General features: G+C 40.7%; 1 protein-coding gene across 4 annotated transcripts in view; it reads right to left on the reverse strand.

The window, feature by feature from the left end:
* ATG13 (autophagy related 13) overlaps positions 1 to 15148 on the reverse strand; it is a 46218-nt gene that overhangs the window by 24795 nt on the left and 6275 nt on the right. The gene's annotated exons all lie outside the window — the stretch shown is intronic.

A 15148-nucleotide genomic window follows, 5' to 3' on the forward strand; every position in this document is an offset into this window, starting at 1 on the left:
CAAAGAGCTAAATCTATAGACTTTAAAAATAGATGAGACAAGCCATTTTACCTGAATCTGAAACTTTGAGCTTTTAAATATAACTTATATATTAAAAAAGTTATATTACTTACCTATTAAAAAAGTTTTATTACCCAGCATATTGAAGACTAAGTGCTAATGAGACAAAAAGTTTATTAAAACATAAAGTGAGTTAACATTCCTTCAAAGGGCCAGTAAATCAATTTAACTTTGGGTGGGAGTGGGGTAGGGGTGGGGGTGGGTTTTGGACCCCTTTTGAGAATCCAATGACATGACAAGCCCTTTCTCCAAAAAAATGTACAAATATAGAAACTTTGGGTATATTCAGGGAGTTCATGAGTTTCACGAAGTACATCATAAACCCCCAGGTTAAAATGTTTTGAGAAGGGCCTGGTGTGAGGAAGAAAGCATTTATGCAGAGAAGAGCATGAACAAAGGCGTATAAGCCACAGAGAGCAAAATGGGTTTGGAACTATTAAGTATGCCAATTTTCCAGCGGTTGTGTATGGCTGGCTGGGGCCAGATCATGAGAGTCTTAAATACAGTGCCAGAGACTGACCTGCATCTAACATGCCAGAAATGGGAGCACCCTCAAGGCTTTTGAGGAGAGGAAGCAACACAATCCAAATGGTGCTTTAGATGATAGCTTTGTTGGCATATTGTAGAATAGTTTTGAGTATAGAAAGCAGGGAAACCAATTCAGGCTTGTGGTCAAGGCTAAAACTCTAATACAGATACAGACATGATTTGGAAATAGTATGGATGGGAGGTATTTTAAAGGAAGAACTAACAGGATTTAAGGACTGAGTGCAAAATGTTTAATGGGCTTTCAGAAAAACAAGAAAGCCAGAGGGACAGCTAGTTTTAAGGAAAGGTATAAACAAATGGATAGAGTTGAAATAGGAAATAATGAATACAAGTTAAAAAAAACACATTGTTCTCTATTGAGGTATAACTTTCATGTAGTGAACTGCACAAATCTTAGGTGTACAGCTCAATAAACATTTTGTATGTAAACACTCATACAATGACAGCCCAGATCGAGTTATAGTACATTTCCAATAATCCAGAAGGTGCTTTTGTGTTCCCTTGGTCAATAAAACCACCAAAAAGTAACCATGATTCTGACCTCTATCACCATAGATTAGTTTTGCTTGTTTGTTTGTTTTTTTAAGAAAATGTTGGGGGTAGGAGTTTATTAATTAATTAATTTATTTTTGCTGTGTTGGGTCTTCGTTTCTGTGCGAGGGCTTTCTCTAGTTGTGGCAAGCGGGGGCCACTCTTCATTATGGTGCGCGGGCCTCTCACTGTGGTGGCCTCTCTTGTTGCGGAGCACAGGCTCCAGGTGTGCAGGCTCAGTACTTGTGGCTCACGGGCCTAGTCGCTCCACGGCATGTGGGATCCTCCCAGACGAGGGCTCGAACCCGTGTCTCCTGCATTAGCAGGCAGATTCTCAACCACTACGCCACCAGGGAAGCCCCTAGTTTTGCTTGTTTTGAATTTCTTATAAATGGAATCAATAGTATTAACTCTTCTGTTGTGTACCTTCCTTTATTCAACATTATGTCTGTAAGACTCATTTACAATGCTGCATGTAGCAGTTTATTCTTTTTCATTGTTATGTAGCACTCTATTTTATGAATATGCCACAATTTATAAATTAAACTGTTGATAAACATTTGGATTGTTTCCTGCTTTTAACTATTCTTTTTTTTTTTTTTTTTTTGGCTGCGTTGGGTCTACGATGCTGCGCACGGGCTTTCTCTAGTTGCGGCGAGCAGGGGCTACTCTTCCTTGTGGTGCGTGTGCTTCTCACTGCGTTGGCTTCTCTTGTTGCGGAGTACGGGCTCTAGGGCATGAGGGGTTCAGTAGTTGAGGCTCACGGGCTCTAGAGCGCAGACTCAGTAGTTGTGGTGCACGGGCTTAGTTGCTCCACGGCATGTGGGATCTTCCTGGACCAGGGCTTGAACCCGTGTCCCCTGCATTGGCAAGTGGATTCTTAACCACTGCGCCACCAGAGAAGTCGGTTATTATATTCTTACATGAGAGTTTTCGTGAATATCAATACTCACTGCTATTAGATGTAGAGCCAGGAGCGTTGTTGTTGGGTCATAGAGTATGCATATGTAGGCATACCTTGTTTTATTGCACCTTGCTTCACAGATATTGCCCCCTCCTCTTTTTAAAAAACAAATTGAAGGGGCTTCCCTGGTGGCACAGTGGTTAAGAATCCGCCTGCCAATGCAGGGGACACGGGTTCCAGCCCCGGTCCAGGATGATCCCACGTGCTGTGGAGCAATTAAGCCCATGCGCCACAACTACTGAGCCTGCCCTCTAGAGCCTGCGAGGCATATAACTACTGAGCCCACGTGCTACAACTACTGAAGTCCACATGCCTAGAGCCCATGCTCCGCAACAAGAGAAGCCACCGCAATGAGAAGCCCACGCACTGCAAAGAAGAGAATAACCCCCACTCGCCGCAACTAGAGAAAGCCCGTGCACAGCAACGAAGACCCAATGCTGCCAAAAATAAATAAATAAAATAAATAAATTTATTAAATAAAAAAATTGAAGGTTTGGGTCAACCCTGTGTTGAGTAAGTCTATCAGTGCCATTTTTCCCATGACATTTGCTCACTTCGTGTCACAGTGTCATATTGTGGTAATTCTCAAAATATTTCAAACCCTCCACCATCAAAAAGATTACAACTCACTGAAGGCTCAGATGATGGCTAGCATTTTTTAGTAATAAAGTATTTTTAAATTAAGGTACGTACATTGTTTTTTTAAGACATAATGCTACTGCACTCTTAATAGTCTATAGTTTAGTTTAAACACACTTCTATATGCACAGGGAAACAAAAAAATTCATGTGATTCACTTTATCACAGGGATCTGGAACTGACCCACAATATATCCAAGGTATGCCTGTGTTTAGCTTTGATAGATACTGCCAAACAGTTTTCTAGGATCTGTACCAATTTATATCACCACCAACAGTACGTTAGAGCTCCCAGTGTTCCACATCTATACTACCACTTCGTATTGCTCATTCCTTAGCCATCTTGGTAGGAGTGTGGTATTTCATTTAATCTGCATTGAATGACTGATGATTAAATTAGAGATGAAATGATGACTGCCTTTCCTCCAATGATACCTTTTCATATGTTTATTAGACATTTGGATATTCTCTTTCATAAAGTGCTAGTTCAAGCCTTTTACCCACTTACAAAATTAGGTTGTCTTTTTCTTACTTAACTGTGGGAGTTCTAAAAAATATATAGTGGATTCAGTACATTGTTGGATATGTACTGCAAATACCTCCTCCCAGTTTGTGGCTTGCCTTTCTTGTGGAATTTGTTTCTTATCATGAGAGTCACAACATACTAATGGACAATGGCCAGACTATATATATAAAGATAGAGCTCTGACCCACAATCTGCAAAAATCCAGCCCAGGAAGCCAACCTACTATCTATACTTACCAGTCAAGGAAGTCAGACTATCTCTAGCAACCAGTCCAGGAAGTCAAATGATAACCCCTGTAAAAACTGGCCCCAAACAGCCAGGACTTGATTAACTGACAGCTTCCCTAATTTTTATCCCTGCTTCCAACTTAGGACCAACCAGAGAAAGCCAAATATGTACCCCAACCAATCATATAGAATACCCCCACTTGTAGTCAGGCTGCCTACAGCTTCCTTGTGCCAACAGCCCCAGATTAGGACATTCCTGAAGGCTTCCTTGCCTTTTTTCCATTATAAAGCTTCCCCAGTGGTCTACCTGCCTTTGCATCTCTGCCAAAGGCAAGCGCTGGAGCTGACTCCTCTGCTACCGAAAGCTCTGAATAAATGGCCTTCACCTGTTCTCATCTGGGTGGTTTTTATGTCCACATTAAATACAGATTTATTGAGGTATAACTGACAATATGAGAAGTATAAGTTTTGACAGGTTTATAACTGTAAAATCATCACCACAAAATAGTGAACATAACAATTACTCCCCAAAAGTTTCCTCATGTTCCTTCGTACTCCCTCCCTCCAGCCGCACCCCCATAAACCCCCATACCTAAACAACCTCTGATATGCTTTCTATCACTAAAGATCCCTATCTGCATTTTCCAGAGTTTTATATAAATTAAATCATACAGTATGTACTCTTTGGCTTCTCTCACTCAACACAATTATTTTGAGATTCACCCATGTTATATTTTTTTTCACCCACGTTATATTCTATGTCGATAGTTCATTTCTTTATTTCTTTAATTTTTTTTTGATGTGGACTATTTTTTAAAGTCTTTATTGAATTTGTTACAATATTGCTTCTGTTCCATGTTTTGGTCACAAGGCCACGTGGGATCCTAGCTCCCCACAGGGATCGAACCCGCATCCCCTGCATTGGAAGGTGAAGTCTCAGCCACTGGACTGCCAGGGAAGTCCCGATGGTTCATTTCTTTTTATTGCTGAGTATCATCCTTTTATGGAGTTTCCTGATGATCAGAGGTTCTTTATTTTAGTAAGTCCAATTTATCAACATTTTCTTTGATGGTTAGCACTTTCTGTGTCCTGTTAAAAATTTTTTTGCTGATCTCAAAGTCATGAAAAGATTCTCCTACATTTTCTTCTAGAAACATTACTGTTTACCTTTCACATTTAGATTCGTGATCCATCAAAAATTAATTTGTATATGTGGTGTACGTTAGGGACCAAGGTTCACTATTTTTTGCCAATCAGTTCAGTTTATTTAATAGGTTGAGTTAGAAACACCTGAAGATCTGTCTGAAAATGCTAAATCTGAAGCTAATGGAAAAGGTTTAGACTGAGATTAAAGTTGGAGATAAATCTCAAAAAAGAAGGAATTATTAAAACTATAGCAATAGATGAAATCACCAAGGGAGATAACAGAAAAAAAACAAAACAACGACCTTGGAAATCATTTGCATAAAAGAACCACAAAAAGAAATGCAAGAACTAATCAGAGAAGTAGGAGATAAAATGATTTCTAAGAAGTTTTCATTGAAACTGAGGGGAAATTAAAGTTTCAAGATTGAAGGGATGGTCAAACAGCGTAAGTTCTTGTGGAGGAGGCAAAACTTTACCTCTACGCATCTTAAACTTTGAGCTGGGACTCCTTCAACAAAAAGACAGATTAACAAGAGAAAAACAGTTTACCGGCTAATGCAGCACCTACCACAGAGGAGAAACCTCAACATAAAATAACTCAAAGCAGTGGCTTAGAACTATGGCTCATATGGGGTCTTCAACAAAGAATAATAACTTCATAGAGAAATGTCAGGACAAAGGAAAGCAGTTTTAGGCATTCAAGGGTGCAGGCTGTGGGAGGAAACTAAGTAAGAGAGCAAGGTTTGTTTGCAGATTTCTCTGGTGTCTTCTCAGGTCTGATAAGAATCTGTCTCCAGTAAAAAAGGGGAATTTATATCCCGCCTTTAGGCAGAAAACGGGAGGGCAGAGAAAGGTTCTCCTGCATTTGCTGCTTCTTAACTGCCTTCAGCTCAAAATAATTATGTCACAGAGGCATATTTTGGGATGACATATTCTGGATTCCTTCATTCTCAAGAGGAAAAGTCCACTGGACTTGGCATTACGTTGTTAATGACCTTTGAGAGGAGAGTTTCTTAGGGTGGTAGTGAGGAATGGATTCAGCTACTTCTGAGATGTTAGACAGGAACAGAGCTCAAGCTTTTCTGTTAAAAGGATTTTCCCTGTAGGATAGGAATATCTGAGCAAATTTATAGCGGGGGTGGGGGGGAAAGAAACCAATGAAGGAGAAATAAAACCTTTGAGAAGAAATAATTGATGAGATCCATAGGACAATCTACTGATCAAATTACAAAGGACTCATCTTTGGGAGCCTATCAAATAATATGCTTGACATGTACATCCACCTTCAGGCCTTCCTAATTTTGGTTGAAAAGAACACTAACAAATATTAAAGTAAAACTAAAAAGACCTTTTAAAGGGTTAAACAGCTCAAGGCCCTGAAGCAACACAGCAACAGATCTGAGATAAGAACAGCGCTGGAGGATTGGGCTGCCCCTATTTTACACTGAAGTGAGGAAGTGCTCCCACTACCAGAGCATCTACCAAAGCACAAACATTATAATGGCACAATGACTCTTGTGACTTTTTGCACCACTGGAAGCACTCAAAGGATTATGTAACTAGAGTTAGTTATTGAGCCAAAAAGGGTGGTCTCCACAGAGAAAAAGTTCTCTCAAAGGTATCAGAGCTTATTGTCCCCTTAGGCCTAGGCTATCTATCAAGGGTATTAGTTCATCCTTTACAATAGAAATGTAATAGAAAGTTTACTTTTGCTTTGCACTTTGCAAAATTCCTTCTTTGAGTGCTCCAAGGAATATAAAGGGAAATTTGGTACAAACATTAAAAACACTGAATTTTTTCTTTTTTTCTGCCCTTTACTACACTAGCCAATTACTGAATCCTCCAAACTTATGCTTATACAAAATCCTTTATATTAGCAGCGTTTTCATTTCCATAGATAACCACCTTAATCCAAGTCTCATTTCTTATCTGGAAGAGACTCTCTTGGTTAGTTACTTTACCTTTTAAGAGGATAGGCTATGCCATCCTAAAATATGCCACTTTGGCATAAAGATTATTTTTAGCTGAAGACATTTGAGATTCAACAGATGTAGAAAAGAAATCTTCTCAGAGCTTCCCTTATCTGACTAAAAGCGGAAACTTCTAAGAAATGAGGACTGCCATAAATTCCCATTTCAGGTTGGCTTCTACCCCAGGAGAGAGACCTAACATAAACCTAATATAAATCCCCTATCTGGGGGAGTTTCATAGTCATGAAGAAGATGGAAAGACCATTTGCACCCACACAAGATAAAGTTTGTTATCACAAACTTTCTTTTTTCCCATTTGTTCTCCTAAACACCCATTCTTCTTTCCTAAAGAAACTAATTTTTCTTCCTATAAAACCTTTCTCCCCTCTCTTTCTCCTACTGAGTTAGACATATAAGTCCCAAATTTTTACCACCTCCTTGAGCTATTCATCACTGAGCACTCCTGTGGTATACACTTTGCAGGCATTAATAAACTCTGTCTTTTCTCTTGCTAATCTATCTTTTGTTGGTTTAATTTGCACACACCCATCTCCTGAATCCAAGAGGTTATAGGAAAAGTTTCTTCCCCAGCACCTCCTTCTAGATTATACTGTAAACCTCAGGTAAACCACTGAAAGGCTAGTCTAATAAAGCATTATGTCATCATATTGCTCCTATGTGCCAGAACTTTGGGCAGACTTCTCAGTCTGACCTTCAAGAGTCCACATACAAAGTCAGCGGGGAAAATAGGGAAAGTGATTTTGCAAAGGTAATCAGAGGCTTGCTGGTACTTTCAGGAAAGATCTTGGTCACTGAAACTAGCAAATAAATGGTGATCCTGGACAAGGATCTAGTCCTTGGATGTACATGCTCAGGAAACTAATTTTATTAGTTCAGTCAAGGTTTGGGGGACTTCAGTTACAAGAGACAGTTTACATACCATAAATCCAATTTATTAATTGAGAAATAAAACTGCCAAGTCGACAGAAAGAAGCATCAAGTGATCAACATGTTGCCTATCCTACAAGGAGACCATTTTGGGAAACTAAAATCATATCAACCCACTATTAGCTTCATATATACTTCTCTACCTCAGGAACAAGCACATTGGAATTCTGCCACCAAGAGTCTAGAGAGGGCCTTCTTAGCTGACTATGAATATACGTGACTTTCTTTCCTTTAGACTTTACAGACCACTGCCCATATCAGTCATTGTCACCAACATGTTATAACTGCCAAAGACCCTTGATGGAACAGGTTTTAAGAAAATATATCAGCTGCTAGAAGACTAAGCCAAAGTAGGGCTTTTAGGTTACCACTTAGTTTAAGTCAAGGCCACTTTACCTCTCAGCATTCTAGTCTCTCAATTACATAGCAAACTCTTCTGCAAGTGAAATAGGAGGGAAGGAGGCAGGGCACAACCTCTGAGCCTGAGGACATGACGTAAACTGATTAGAACCAAATGGGTCCAAGATGGCAGACAAGTAGACTTCCACTAGACCTTGAGCCTCAGTACACGCTCACATCAGCAAGCTAAATAACACACCCACAGGCGCCAGGACAGTTTCAAGACGGACCAGAAGGATCAAAAAGTGGGCAGTGGCCCAATTCCTGGAAATCCACACCCCTTCCTAAAATAGCTGGAATACTCCTCCCACTCATTAGCCTATGAAATTACCCACTCCTATAAAAACTGACAATCCCATACCCTGGTGCCTTTCTCACCTTCTGAGATGGCCCACACTTTGTCTGTGGAGTGTGTTTCCCCCAAGGCCGCTCTCACCTTCTGAGATGGCCCGCACTGTCTGTGGAGTGTGTTTCTCTCTAAATAAATCCACCTCTTACCTATCACTTTCTCTCACTGAATTCTTTCTGCTATGAGACATCAAGAACCTGAGCTTCATTAAGTCCTGAAACCATGTGTGTGATCTCAGTTGGAAGACCATGGGTTTTGTCTGGGTTCGAGTTCTGGCACATGGGTTCAAGTGCCAATCTGAGGTGCAAGGTTTCACAAGCATTCAAATTTCATGTCCCTTTCCTGTTAATATGTTGAATAAGCAAGCTCATCAGTGCTACTTATTACCTTATTAAATTTGTTTGCCTTAGGGACATAAACCAATTACTATGTATGATTTTTGGATATTTACAAAAAGTTCTATGTGGTTCCCACCCACATATATTTGATTAAATTTACCAGAGGTCACCTCTAAAATGGCTTAATTAGGCCAAAAGTATATTTATGAATCATAATGCTCCTAATATTGCTGTCCCTTCAAGTTTCATCAGCATCTATTTCCCCAAACTTGCCACTTGTAGCTTTTCTTGTCTGAGAAATACCTCACTTAATTAAGGCCTTTCTTCAAGGCTTAAGACATTTAACAAATAACAAAAACTATTTACTGGACCTTGATTAGCAATTTCAATTTAGCAACATTCTCTACACATCATTTTCAGTAACAGAAGTTCACAACAACAAATAATTCTGTCAGGTTCCCACAGTGTTTAGAACATGTGCAGACTTGTGCCATACTAAAATGTTTTTAAACAATTATCTGAAAATAGAATGGATAAGCAAAATGTGGTATATACATGCAACGAAATATTATTCCACCTTAAAAAGGAAGGAAATTCTGACACATGCTACAACATGGATGAACTTTGAGGACATTATGCTAAAGTGAAAAGAACTAGTCACAAAAAGACAAATACTGTATGATTCCACTTATATGAGGTACTTAGAGTAGTCAAAATCGTAGAGGCAGAAAGTACAATGGTGGTTGCCAGGAGCTGGGGGGAAGAGAGAATGGGGAGTTGCTGTTTAATAGGTAGAGTTTCAGTTTTACAAGATAAAAAGTTATGGGGACGGATGATAGTGAAGGCTGCACAGCAATGTGAATGTATTTAATGCTGCTGAACTGCACACTCAAAAATGGTTAAGATGGTAAAATTCTGTTGCTTGTATTTTAACACACACAGAAAAAGAAAAAAGATGCCATTACTAAATAAATAAAGTTTCCCATTATTATGTAAGGATGTAGATAATCACCAACTCCCAAATACTAGACAGAAGATTCTACAACACTGCTCAAGTGCAAATGATACAATCAGGTAAGGGAAAAGTACAGTTATCTGGATAGACAGGTTTTTTAGATCTTTTACTTACTTTCATACTGAAATGCTAATTTTAAATTTTAAAAATACGAGTTCTTCTTAGGCAGACAAAACCCATTTATCTCAACTACTTTCCCAATCCTCAATTAAAAGCACAGAAATATAAAAGCTATAAGTAAACCCAGAAGAAGAAATAACAATCAAAGATGTCAACAAAATATTGGGGGGAAAAAGTGAACAGACTGGTAAAGGATAAAGGTTCAATGTTTATTTCTGCTCACTCCTAAAAAAAGGGTGGAGGACTTAAAAAGCATACACACAGACAAGAGATAACAACATCAAAGTTCGAGAAGGTAGAAAGTAGAAGGAACAGATAACTGACTAAGCAGAGCACAGCTGATATCCAAGCCAGCAGCGGGAGAAACCCTAAACAAAGAAAGCTCTTCTGAACCAAAAAACCTAAGAAAGTCTAAGGAATTAGTCACCAGGTAGCTACTAAAGTAGGGTGGCAGATGGGGCTGAAAACAGGAGGGTTATTTTAAAGTCCACGGAAGAAGCAGTTAGACCCCACTCTAAGCCCTACACCCACTCCATGACCCCACTCAGACCAGAACTGCCCTTTCTTCCTAACGTTAGAAGGCTGGACATTGGGAGGTCCCCAAATGGTGGAGTAGGAAGACCCTGATCTCAACTCCTCTCACAAAACTTACAATTATGTACAGAACTGAGGAAAAAGACCCTGACCCTAACTAACCCTAACGTACCAGAAAAGATCTTCTACAACTAAAGATATAAAGAAGGAACCACAACAAGACGGGTAAGAGTGGGGAGTCCCAGTACAGTCACAACCCATGCCCCTGGCTGAGGAACCCACAAACATAAGAATAATTACCATTGCAGAGATTCTCCCCAAGGAGCAAGGGGTCTGAGTCCCACATTGGACTAACCAGCCTGGGGGTCCTATGCCAGGAAGACAAGCCCCCAGAATGTTTGGCTTTGAAGGCCTGCGGGGCTTACATCTGGGAGCACCAGAGGGCTGTGAGGAATAGAATGGAATCTCTTAAAGGGCACACAAACTCTCACATGTGCCGGGACCTTTACGGCAGAAGTAGTAATTTCAAAGGAGCCTGGGTCAGAACTACCTGCTGATCTTGAAGAGTCTCCTGGAGGCAGAAGGCACCTGGAGCTCACCCTGGGGACACAGATACTTGTGGCAGCCTTTTCTGGGAGCTTGTTCTACCACATGGACACTGGTGCAATCACCATTTTGGAATCCTCCCTCTACCATTAGCATGGTGTGTGTGTGTGTGTGTGCGCACACACACACACACAAAGGAATACTACTCAGGCACAAAAGAGAATGAAAATTCGCCATTTGCAACAACATGATGGACCTGGAGGGTATTACACTTAGTGAAATAAATCAGAGAAAGTCAAATACTGTACATTATCACTTATATGTGGAATCTAAAAAAAACACAAATGAATGAATATAACAAAACATAAACAGACTCATAGATAGAAAAAATTAGTGGTTACCAGTGGGGAGAGGGAAGGGGGGGCAAGATAGAGCTAGGGGATTAAGAGATATAAACTGCTATGTATAAAATAAATAAGCTACAAAAGGTTTCTGACTAACAATCAACCAGTCAATCACCTACAAGGATATGTAGCCAATATTTTACATTTATTTTATTTATTTTTTTGGCTGTGCCATGCAGCATGTGGGATCTTTATTCCCCAACCAGGGACTGAACCCATGCCCCCTACATTGGGAGCATAGAGTCTTAACCACTGGACCGCCAGGGAAGCCCAGTAGCCAATATTTTAAGATAAATATAAATGAAGTATAATCTATAAAAAATTTGAATCATACCTGAAACTAATATAATTTGTAAATTATACCTCAATTTAAAAAAGTAAAAAAAACACTAAAATAAATAAAAATAAAAAGGACCGGACATTAACTTTTTAGAAACAGTGAATCAAAAACATGGTGAACTTTGGTTATCGAAGTCTTTTTTTTTTTTTTTTTTTTTTGTGGTACGTGGGCCTCTCACTGTTGTGGCCTCTCCCATTGCGGAGCACAGACTCCGGACGCTTAGGCTCAGCGGCCATGGCTCATGGGCCCAGCCACTCCACGACATGTGGGATCTTCCCGGACCGGGGCACGAACCCGCGTCCCCTGCATCGGCAGGCGGACTCTCCACCACTGCACCACCAGGGAAGCCCAGTTATCAAAGTCCTTATGAGACACTCCCTCTCCCACCTCTTGAGCCCGCTTCCTTACTAAGCTTGAAAAATACTGGCAGCCACAATGGACATTTCCATCAAGTGACTGGTGATCCTTGGCTGTCCCATTCACATCTGAGCATGAGGCACCAAAAAGCCAGAAACTCAGGGTATATGAGTGAGGCTGGTAAACTGGTAGGGCTCAAAGAGGTTTATCAGGAACAAGCTGGGCGCAGCCTCACCCTTTTTTCTATGGAAAGAAACCTCAAGTGTCAATATATAGAGGTTTTTCCCTCCAAAGACACTTAATTTCTCCAGAGAAGCCTCCAATCCCCTGCTGAAAACAAGTTTTCAACTCCTTTGGGTGAGTTACAGGAGTGCAACTGTTGGATCATATGGTAAGAGTATGTTTATTTTATAAGAAACCATCAAACTGTCTTCCAAAGTGGCTGAACCATTTTGCATTCCCACAAGCAATGAGTGAGAATTCCCCATGCTCCATGATCTCTCCAGCATTTGGTGTTGTCAGTGTTTTGGATTTTGGCCATTCTAATAGGTGTGAGATGGCAACTCATTATCCTAAAAGATACCCCTTTTGGGACTTCCCTGGTGGTCCAGTGGCTAAGACTAGGCACTTGCAATGCAGGGAGCCTGGGTATGATCCCTGGTCAGGGAACTAGATCTCACATGCCAGAGCTAAAGATCCCACACACTGCAACGAAGATCCCGCATGCCGCAACTAAGACCAAATAAATAAATAAATATATATTTTTAAAAGATATATCTTTTGCAAATATTTTCTCCCAGTCTGTAGCTTGTCTTCTAGTTCTCTTAGACAACCTTAGTTTTTTTGAAAAGCAAATTTATACACGGAACTAATCTAATATTGAAGAGTTAAAGTTTCCTTGATTTATCTTAAGGATGAATGTTATTAAGCAAATTCAGTTGTTTTGAGTAACAGCTCCTGGCATATTAACAATATTGCTTTCATATTTGTTTAATGCCTACTTCTATTCACACATATTCTACAAAACAGTAACCTCAAAACTATTACAGAGATAACAGGACATTCTGCCTGCAATTAAAAAAACAAACTTGCTGACAAATGCTCAGTACAACATTATTTTCAAGACTGATAAGTGTTTAAATAACACTTTATACCCACAAAGTTTTTTTTTTTTTTTTTTTTTGCGGTATGCGGGCCTCTCACTGTGTGGCCTCTCCCGCTGCGGAGCACAGGCTCCGGACGCGCAGGCTCAGAGGCCATGGCTCATAGGCCCAGCCGCTCTGCGGCATGTGGAATCTTCCCAGACCGGGGCATGAACCCGTGTCCCCTGCACTGGCAGGCAGACTCCCAACCACTGCGCCACCAGGGAAGCCCCCCATAAAGTGTTTTTAAACTCATGTTTGTCATGCAATATGTAAAAGTTTGGGGAACACTGAAATTAAAACTGACAATTTTACATTTGCTTCTTCAACTAACAGTGGAAGAGCAGAGATAATCTTTTCTTGCCGTAGTCATTATTCTACAGCAAGAATTTTCACATTTTCTCCAACACTGGTTTCAAAGGCAGTTGTACAATAAGTGGGGGGAAAAGAATACTTCTTCACAGTAAATTGCCACTTAGTAAATGTATAATAAATAAAGATTTAGGAAAATCACCATTTTGGGAGTTCCCTGGTGGTCCAGTGGTTAGGACTTGGAGCTTTCACTGCTGTGGCCTGGGTTCAATCCCTGGTCAGGGAACTAAGATCCCACAAGCCGTGTGGCACGGCCAAAAAAAAAAAAAAAATCACAATTTTGCAATCATCACAGGAATAACTGGTTCAAGCAAATCACCAGTGGATGATAAAACCACTGTAAATATACCTTTGGCCAACAAATTTTCACGCAGTCTTCCTGCTTATTGACTTATTAATTACAAAGAGAAGTCAGATGAACACAATCTTAACAAAGTAATCAAAGAAACATACCAACAACTGAAAAACTGACATTACATCCTCTTGATGTGATGTAGGGAGAAGGACATGTCACTTATGTAGCTTTTACATTAAAACTGTATAGGGGCTTCCCTGGTGGTGCAGTGGTTAAGAATCCACCTGCCAATGCAGGGGACATGGGTTTGAACCTTGGTCCGGTAAGATCCCACATGCCATGGAGCAACTAAGCCCGTGCGCCACAACTACTGAGCCTGCGCTCTAGAACCCGCGAGCCACAACTACTCTGCCTGTGTGCCCCAACTACTGAAGTCCACGCATCTAGAGCCCGTGCTCCGCAACAAGAGAAGCCACCGCAATTAGAAGCCCGCGCACCGCAATGAAGAGTAGCCCCCGCTCACTGCAAGTAGAGAAAGCCCGCATGCAGCAACAAAGACCCAACGCAGCCAAAAAAAAAACAAACTGTATAACTCAAATCTAACCATGAGGAAGCAATCAGATGAGCTTATATTGAAAGACAGGGCATTTTACATAATAATGGACTTGTACTCTTCAAAAAAGTCAATCTTATGAGAGAAAAAGTCTGAAGAACTGTTTTAGAGTAAAGGCAATAGGAGTATGACAACTAAATACAATGCTTAACCCAGGACTTTTTTTTTTTAAGTTGCTATAAAGGAGGGTATTGAAACAATTTGGCAACATTTGAAAATTGACTGTACACTACATAACCAGTATTGCATCAATATTAAATTTCCTGAATTTGATACAATTACACTTTGTTCAATGTTCTTTTTTTTTTTTTTGCGGTACGCGGGCCTCTCACCGTTGTGGCCTCTCCCGCTGCGGAGCACAGGCTCTGGACGCACAGGCTCAGCGGCCATGGCTCACGGGCCCAGCCGCTCCACGGCATGTGGGATCCTCCCAGACCGGGGTACGAACCCGCGTCCCCTACATCGGCAGGCGGACTCTCAACCAGTGCGCCACCAGGGAAGCCCCTGTTCAATGTTTTTGTCTTAAGAGATACAAGTAACTTTTCTCAAGAGTCCAGGGGAAAAGAAAAAAGTAAGAAATCCTGCGTTGTTCCATTATACAGTATGTGATACACACAGAAAAAAGTAAAGCAATGTGGCCAACAGAGAACAATGTATGAATGTAGGTGAAGAGTATATGAAAGTTGGGGCTTCCCTGGTGGCGCAGTGGTTGAGAGTCTGCCTGCCGATGCAGGGGACACGGGTTCGTGGCCCGGTCCGGGAAGA

Source organism: Lipotes vexillifer, unplaced genomic scaffold, assembly GCF_000442215.2.
Source record: "Lipotes vexillifer unplaced genomic scaffold, Lipotes_vexillifer_v1.1 scaffold977, whole genome shotgun sequence".
Lineage (NCBI taxonomy): Eukaryota > Metazoa > Chordata > Mammalia > Artiodactyla > Lipotidae > Lipotes > Lipotes vexillifer.